Raw genomic sequence first — 8,040 nt, 5'->3', positions numbered from 1 at the left:
TCTTTCTTCCTCTGAAATGTAACTGAGGCAGATGACATGACAAAATCAATAAAAGAAAGGCTTCTCTTACAAAATTAACAATTTGAGATAGTACCATTTTTATTAAAAAACTGCTATCTTGAAGAGTCAATAGGGGGAATGTTAACTTGATTGTTGACAAGCTATTGTACCTATAACAATACATAAGCTCTCAGTGCTGTCTTTGTCGATTGCTTTCCCCAAATGGGAATGAAGGAAGGGGGCCGGCCCGTGCGGGAGTACGGAGGAGAATTCAGAGTCAGCCCTGCGGATTTATTATGCTGCACAACTCCCCCAAGGCCCTGAGAGGAAAAGCACACAGGAATTTTCACTTAGTGTTCCTCAACATTTCATGAAGAACATAGAAATTGGGTGGGAATAGCAAAGAGATTCTTCAAATGTGGTTGAATTAACTCAGTTCAAAAACAAATAATGTGCCCTGGCTGGTGTAGCTCAGTGGATTGAGCACAGGCCTGCAAACCAGATGATTGTGGTTCGATTCCCAGTCAGGGCGCATACCTGGGTTGCAGGCCTGTTCTGGGGGACACACGAGAGGCAACCACACATTGATATTTCTCTCCCTCTCTCTTTCCCTTCCCCTCTCTCTGAAAATAAATAAATAAAATATTTAAAAAAACACATAATGTGTCAATTCCTTGTTCTTGGCTTACTTGACCTATTGGCTGCATTCAGTATAGTTGATCATGCCTTCTACCCTGAAGCACTCATCATGACATAGCATCCAGGATACCACAGCTCCTGATATTCTCCCTAACTTTCTGGCCACTCCTCAGTCTTCTTCATCATCTCCATGTTTACTACTCCAAGATTTATAGCTCTTTTTAGATTCCCCTCCTGAATTCTAGGCCTAAGATTCTAGATTTCTAACACACTACTCCCTCTTTCCACTTGTCTGTCTAAAGGCATCCCAAATGTATTATGTCCAGGTGTGAGCTTCTGATATTCTCCCCATCCAAAGCTTGCTCTTCCCATGTTCTCTATCTCAGTAATGCAATTTCTTTCTCTGTTATTTGAGCTCCCAACTTGTAGAATCTTCCTTGTCTCCTCTATTTCTCACAAACACACATCTAATCCATAAAACAATCCTGTTTATTCTACCCTGAAAATATATTTTACTGCCTGGAAATAAAGATTTCCAGGCAGTAAAAGTAACTACATGGGCAAATATAAAATTGAATTTTATTGTGTGATATAATAGAGACTATACGTTGTCTTTGTCCCTTGCTCCTAGCCTGGGACTTCAAAAACCCTTGGAATTTCCTGAGTGATAGGCATGTTTTGTTATGCTAATGAGGCAAGTCTTTGTGGATCCCTAGAATGTTTCAGAATTTGGGGAGGTGGTCACCAGAAAGATGGACCTCATGATTAGACGGTTGGAAATGTGGAGCAGTGCAACCTCCAGGAAGGGGAGGGGGCTGGAGATTGAGTTCACTTGGTTTAATGAATTATGCCTACATAATGCAATCTCAGTAAAATCTTTGGACACAGAGGCTTCCCGGGTGGTACACAGGTTCATGGGTTGGTAGTGTGCCCAGATTCTACAAAAAAAAAAGGCATAGGAGCTCTGTATCCTCTCCCTGCTCCCTCAAATCTTTTCCCTCTCTTCATTTAGCTGTTCTGATCTGCATTCTTTATTTTAAATCTGTAACAGAAACTGTCGCACTTTCAGTGGATTCTGTGAGTTGTTCTAATAAATGATCAAATCTGAAGGGATAGTGGGAATTCCTGAACTTACAGCCAGTCAATCAGAAATGTATGTAGACCCGGAGACTTATGGCTGGTATCTAAAACAGGCGCAGTCTTTAGGAGGAACTTGCCCTTAACCTGTGAGGTCTGTGTTAACTCTGGGTAGTGTCAGAATTCAATTACAATATACCCACTTGGGGTGGAAATGGAACATAACTGTTTTATGGATGTTATAAACATTGCTACAGAACATTTTTGCTTATAGCATCACTTTTTATTTCCTACATAATGTAAAGATAGGTGCATAAAAGTACCTGTAAGTCTGTTATTTGGCGCAGAATGAATAAAGATGAGGACAGATGTGGGCAAATGAACACTCTTCATTACTACAAGGAGTATGTCCCACATACCAGATGAGTAAGACTAGAATGTGTGAAGAACTCCCTCTGCCCAGAGGTGCGGGGCAGCCACACCAGAGCACACACCCTTTTCCTTGTCCTGCTTTTGCTCACTTCACTGATGACAAGGAAAGATGTTTGCCAGGAAAAGAATTCCAAGGAAAGCAAAAGTAAGTTTCTCTTTGAAGTCTAGAACTGGTCTAATTGGCCTCCCCCAATTCTCAGGGTGTAGTTGTTTTCAAGCAAGAGTAGCCACGAAGAGACTTCCAGAAAAATGGAATGCCAGAGAAACTATTTACCTAGTACCATTTATGTTCCAATAATTGTTCTTCCCTGAAACTTATTTGTATAGCACTTCTCCTGTGGGGTATAATCAGGAGACAAGAAAGTGAAGGAGCCGGGCCCAGGTGTGATTCAGCCCCATTTGACACATGAGACAACAAAACCAGCAATGGAGAATATGGATGGCTTGCATTACTGATTAGAGCCCTTTTTTTTGTTTTTGTTTTTACTGTGTCCATTAGGGTTGGGTGGAGGACCAAATATTCTTATTATTTAACTTGACTCATATACCTCCAATATTTTTATTAGGTTTTCTTTAAAATAAAGCAAGCAAACATATTTCCCAGTGTTCTGTGGAATAATAATGCTACTGAACATCTTTACAGGCAAAAAAAGACTACTTTGTTTACTGAGGGCATAGAAAATTCTCACCGTTAGGCCCTTCTAAGATGGTAGCCAACCCAAATGGACTTGTTATGAAATCAAAGGGACCGTCCAACCCAAGTGTTTCTTATCCAGCCACCCATCTGCCTGTCTACTCTAAATATTTGTGTGAGGGAACCTGGAATAGAATAACATGATAAAAAAATCATCCATTAACCCATGATTGGTATATATTTTTCTGGGTATTTTTCTATGTCTAGTCACTCAAATATTTGTAACACTCAGGTCTTTCTTACACACTTTTATGATCTGCTTTTTGGGTTGATTTATGTACATATCTTCCACATTGATAAGTATATCTCTGTATCATCATTTTTATGGCTTCTTAGTATTCTAGCCTACCATATCATGCCATAACTAGTCTAAGTGCTCCTACATCGTTGTCAATTTAGGCTGGTTCTAATCGTATGTATGATGCGTGCACTAGCCTGCAGTGCCAGAGGCATTATGGATGGAAAATCAGGACAAATTCACATGGACTACTGAGTCCTGTGGAGGAAAAGGGATGGCACAGCAACTCCACCAAGAGGAGAGAACCTCGGAATGGCCTGGCCACTCTCTCAAGGGGAGAGCACCCCAACGCTTGCCTAGACAGGCTTTTATTATTTTTTTTTTGGTATAGGAGTTCAGGTACACTTTATTAATTACTGTCTGGCGGTAAACAGTAGATAGTGTACAAAGAACTATTAGGGCTTCTTCTAAGTCAGGGTCTATCAGCTAAAAGGCTACAAAATTTTGGTAAAGCAAACTCATTTTCTGCCCTGGTCTTTATAATTTAACTAAGAGCATTCTTAGCAAAGCAGGCTTCACAGGATTTTACATAGCCTTTCTCAGGCCTGATCTCCTGGGAACCCCACCCTTTCCAGCATGGGGCTGCACTGCCCTCTGTCATTGTTTCAGGCTTAAGTCGGGCAGAGGAGGCAGATAGTCAAGGAATTAGGACACTTCTCAAAGACAGACTGAGGACTCAGGCTTCTTCAGAGCCCAGGGGTTAGGTTTCACCATCCCCTTTCTCTATAGCCTCCCAAGTCCTTTTCTGGGGCCTCCACGTGATCACACTTGTCTTAGGTGGTTCCCCCCTTGAGGAATCTTACCTGTCATTGGCTAACTGATGAAGCATTTGAGGCCGGTTATAGAAAAAGGAGCAGAAGCGGTGCTCCTGCCAGGAAGCTTTGTCTTCTTAGTGGCTTAAGGTCCGAAGGTTGCTCACTCAGACTTAGCCATGGAGGGGGGGCGGGTTACAGCTCCTGAAACCAGGCAAGGCGGTTCCCAACACATGTATATCTTTGGGGTTTCAAGTATGTGTGCGTGGGGTGTGCTTTATCACAGCATGGTAGTCCTATTGTAGTCTGTGGCATCATAGACACAGAGGGCAGGATCCTAGGTTCCTGAGGTTCCCAGGGAACCTCTTCCTGGGTGTCTCTCCTCTGTTGGAATGATGAGTCTGAAATGTTGCCAGCTTCTTCTCATCCACACTGGCTTTATCCCAACTTGGCCAGTCTGCTGTTTTGGGCCCACTAGGCTCATAGAATCTACTCCCAGGCGAGTCCTTGTACCATGGAGACAGAGACCTCAACTCTTGGGGGAAAAGCTGTTTCTTTGACAGCATCCTTAAATCCAGCTGCTTCCAGTGCTCCTGGTATTGTTTAACTGCTGCAGTGTTAACCTGAGTGGTCCCAGACAACAGAACTTCCATCATTCCTTGCCCTTAGACTTGAGTATCTTTATTTGATATTTACAGAATTTCCAAAGGTCAGGGACAGATTATTATATCTTGTTTACCAGTAATGAGCTCCCTAGAACTTGTCTTATATAAAAGAACCCTCTATCGGAAGTGTTGTCCTCAGACAAGTATCAGTTTCCCTGAGAACTTGTCTGAAATGCAGATCTTGGCCCTCCCCGCCCAAGAGACCCTAAATCAAAACTACAATTTCAAGGAGCACTGTACTACCTCCTCTGGCTGAAATAGCACCTGGACTTGTCATTCTATTCTCTGAGGACCCAACTGAACCTAATCCTGGAGGGCTAAGATTAGAGCTGGACTCCAGGTTAGAGCTTCTTAATAAGGTGCACACAAATCCCTTGGGGATCTTGATGAAATTTTGATTTAGTAGGTTTGGTTTGGAGCCTGGGGTTCTGCATTTGTCACTTGCTCCCAGGTGATGCTAACGCTGTTGGTTCCTGGATCACATTTTGAGTAGCAAGGGAATGTCATTTCCTAAAACGTGCCAAACCATAAGTATCACCTGAACCGCTTATTAAAAATACAGATTCCCTGGCCGGGCACTAGACCTGCTATATCAGAATTCACTGACTCCTCCGGTGACATTTGCAATTAGATAAAGTTGAGAAATATCGAGAGAGGGAGATTACAGCTAACTGTGGTCCCTAAGAGATGAAGGGATGAGGCCCTGAGATGCAGCTTAAAGAAACTTGGACAGGCACCGAAGGACCTACAGCCTCTAAAGGGAAGGGGGATGTGTTTCCTCTAATGGCCATATCAGGTCAGGATTCCCCCCTGTAATTGATGCAAAGCTTCTTGGTTTCTGTCTCTGGTACGTCTGAGTTTTTACAGCAGTTTCATGGATTCCAAATGAACCCCATTCTCCAAACGTCTGTGAGCACAGACTTGCAGCACCACTCCAAGTCAGAGTTCCCCAAAGTGCCATTCAAGAACTATTGGAGCCAGACTCAGATTCTGCTAATGGTTCTGTAAAGGAATTGGCTCCTTGAGCAAAGAAAACATACAACACTCCATTACATGGGAATCACAGAGGTTCTCAGAGGAAAAATGAGAATGTAGGGAGTGGCAGGCAACGCTCTGAGTTTCTGTCCCTTCCTTGGAACTCTTGCATCTTCTTGCTATCACCACATTGACCTCCAGGTGCTGATTCTCCTTTCTCACTAGCTCTAGTACAAGCAAGACAAAAGCCACCGGTTCATTTATTCATTAATTCAACATGTTGAACATGTAATATTTGCCAAGTAATTGGTTAAATGCTGTGGATTCACAGAATCAAATAGAGTAACATAAAATACTTATAACAGTGTCTGATATAAAGTAAGCACTAGGCCTCTGCACTGCTGGTACTTTATACTTGAATCTTGCTGGAGTCTACTAAACTCTGTCCACTTGAGCAGGCACTGATCAAAGCATAATTATCAACAATTATTATGCAAAAAGGCCTAGGATGACTCCCTTATATTCAGAAGACGTTCAGATATTTTTGAATGAGTAAATTAATTAATAAACAAAATTCAACTTCTAGCCAAGATGGAGGTATAGGTAGACACACTGTGCCTCCTCGCACAACCAAAAGAAGGACAGAAACAACTTAGAAACTGAAATCAACCAGAACTGCTAGAAAAATTGAACTGCATGGAAGTCCAACAACCAAGGAGTTAAAGAAGAAACATTGATCCAGACCAGGAGGAAGGGCAGAGGGGCTTAGTGGCAAGGCAGTGGCTGGAGGTCCAGGGTGGGCAGGGTGGCAGCTGGCAGACTGGGTGGTCCCACATTCACATGCAGATAAACCATGAGGAACAACCAGGGAGAGAGACAGACCGCACAACCCAGGGCTTCGGCGTGGGGAAATGAAGTCTCAAAACTTCTGACTGAAAACACCTATGGGGGTTGAGGCAGCAGTGGGAGAAACTCTCAGCCTCACAGGAGAGTTTGTTGGAGAGACCCACAGGGTCCTAGAACTCACGCAAACCCACCCACTGGGAATCAGCACCAGAAGGACCCAATTTGACTGTGGATAGCAGGGGAAGTGACTGAAAACTGGGAGAGAGAGGAGTGAGCAGCACTGTTCCCTCTCAGACCCCTCCCCCACATACAGTGTCAGGACGCACCAACATGGGTTGCCCCGCCCTGGTGAACATCTAAGACTCTGCCCCTTACTATGTAACAGTTGTGCTGAGACAAAAAAAGGAAAAAAAAATGTTCCAAATGAAAGAATAGTTCAAAACTCCAGAAAAAATACAACTAAGTAATGAAGAGATAGCCAACCTATCAGATGCATGGTTCAAAGCACGGGTTATCAGGATGCTCCCTGTAACTCACTGGGTACTTCAGCAGCATAAAAAAAGACTCAGACAGAAATGAAGTTTGCATTATGTGAAATAAAAATCTACAGGAAACCAACAGTGACAGGAAGGAAACCAGGACTCAAAGCAATGATTTGGAGCAGATGGAAGAAAGAAACATTCAACCAGAACAGAATGAAGAAACAAAAATTCAAAAAAATGAAGAGAGGCTTAGGAACCTCCAGGACATCTTTAAACGTTCCAACATCTGAATCAGGGCTGCCAGAAAGAGAAGAGGAAGAGCAATAAGTAGAAAAGTTGTTTGAACAAATAATGAAGGAGAACTTCTTCAATCTGGCAAAGAAAATAGACTTTCAGGAAGTCCAGGAAGCTCAGAGTCCCAAAGAAGTTGAATCTAAGGAGGAACACACCACGGAACATCATCATTATATTAGCCAAGGTGAAAGATAAGGAGAAAATCTTAAAAGCACCAAGAAAAAAGGAGACAGTTACTTAAAAAGGAGTTTCCATAAGACTTTCAACTGATTTCTCAAAATAAACCTTACAGGCAAGAAGGGGCTGGAAAGAAGTATTCCAAATCATGAAAGGCAAGAACCTGCATCCAAGATTACTCTATCCAGCAAAGCTTCCATTTAGAATGGAAGGGCAGATAAAGTGCTTCCCAGATAAGGTCAAGTTAAAGGAATTCATCATCACCCAGCCCTTATTATATGAAATGTTAAAGGGACTTATCTAAGAAAAATAATATCAAAAGTATGAACAGTAAAATGAGATCAAACTCACAGCTATTAACAACTGAGCATTATAAAAAAACAGATTCAGCAAAGAACTAGAACAGGAACAGAAACACAGAAATGGAGATCACATGGAGGGTTATCAGCAGGGAATTGGGAAGGGGAGAGAGGGGGGAAAAGGTACAGAGAATAAGTAGCATAAATGGTTGGTAGAAAATATACAAGGGGAGGGTAAGAATAGTATAGGAAATGTAGAAGACAAAGAACTTATATGTATGACCCATGGACATGAACTAAAGCGAGGGGATGTAGGTAGGAGGGGGTGTGCAGGGTGGAGGGGAATAAAGGGGGGGGGAATTGGAGAACAATAATAGCATAATCAATAAGATATATTTAAAAAATAAAGT

Source organism: Artibeus jamaicensis, unplaced genomic scaffold (genome assembly GCF_021234435.1).
Source record: "Artibeus jamaicensis isolate MK-2021 breed Jamaican fruit bat unplaced genomic scaffold, CSHL_Jam_final contig_354, whole genome shotgun sequence".
NCBI lineage: Eukaryota > Metazoa > Chordata > Mammalia > Chiroptera > Phyllostomidae > Artibeus > Artibeus jamaicensis.
The sequence above is the reverse complement of the archived record's forward strand: the minus strand, read 5'-3'. Positions refer to the sequence as shown.